Source organism: Elephantulus edwardii, unplaced genomic scaffold (genome assembly GCF_000299155.1).
Source record: "Elephantulus edwardii isolate Elephantulus edwardi_28Jun2011 unplaced genomic scaffold, EleEdw1.0 scaffold00291, whole genome shotgun sequence".
NCBI lineage: Eukaryota > Metazoa > Chordata > Mammalia > Macroscelidea > Macroscelididae > Elephantulus > Elephantulus edwardii.
In genome coordinates this window covers 490,511-491,701 of record NW_006400041.1, presented here as the reverse complement: position 1 = coordinate 491,701, position 1,191 = coordinate 490,511, and the positions used below count along the sequence as shown (strand labels likewise).

The following is a 1,191-nucleotide window of genomic DNA, read 5'->3' as shown; positions in this document are numbered from 1 at the left end:
GGGGGGGAACCCCAAACACCCAAAACAAAACCAAGAATCAATGCCTTTGGGTCATGGTGCTAGAGAAGAGTACGAAATATTCCATGGCTTGTCAAGAGAAGAAACAAATATGTTTTTGAGAAGGTGCAACCAGGATTCTCCTTAGAAGGAAGAATGGTGAAACTTCTTCATCTCACATACTAACATGCTGTTAGGAGAGACTAGTTCTTGGAAAGAACATTATGCTTGGAAAAGTAGTAGGTCAGTGAAGAAAAGAGGACCTTCAATTAAATCACTTAATACAGTGAATACTGCAATGGGCTAAATGCTGAGGACAGCACAGGATAGGACAGGGTTCAGATCCATTGTTCATAGCGTTGCTGTGAATCATAGTCAACTCAACTCTATGCACCTTACAACAATAATCCAGTCATTTTGAGGGAGTTACAAGACTATGCCCCAAATTAAATAATTCACTGCAACCTAGGTTGAAATAATACTAAGTGGCCCAGCATATGTGTGATTGGCATCCTCAAAGTTAGAGACCGAAAAAATATTTGAAGAAACAATGGTAAAAAAATTTTCCAAATTGGCTCTTTCTGTGCCCAGCAAAGCCGTGGCTTGTGGTCCCAAGAAGCATCTGAAACTGGTAGTAGCTCCAAAGCATTGGATGCTGGACAAACTTACTGGTGTATTTGCTCTTCGTCCACCTACTGGTCCTCACAAACTGAGAGAATGTCTGCCATTGATCGTTTTCTTAAGAAACAGATTTAAGTATGTCCTGACAGGAGGAGAGATTAAAAAAAAAAAAATCTGCATGCAGTGGTTCATTAAGATTGATGGTAAGGTCTGAACTGATATAATCTACCCTGCTGGTTTTTTGGATGTAATCAGCATTGACAAGATTGGAGAGAATTTCCATCTGATCTATGACACCAAGGGTCAATTTGTTATTCACTGCATTACACCTGAGGAAGTTGTTGTTGTTTGTTGTTATGTGCCGTCGAGTCGTTTGCGACTCATAGCGACCCTATGCACAAATATCCTGTGCCAAACGCACTGCCTCTGACACACCCATCCCAATTACCCCAGTCACCGAATCAATCCATCTCATAGAAGGTCTTCCCCTCCTGCGTCGTCCCTCCACCCTCCCAAGCATGATGTCCCTTTCCAAGGACCCGTCCCTCCTGGCAACATGTCCAAAGTATGTCA

At 42.3% G+C, this 1,191-nt stretch overlaps 1 pseudogene; it reads left to right on the top strand.

The window, feature by feature from the left end:
• The first annotated feature begins 547 nt into the window (after window positions 1–547).
• LOC102855469 overlaps window positions 548–1,191 on the top strand; it is a 3,527-nt pseudogene continuing 2,883 nt past the window's right edge.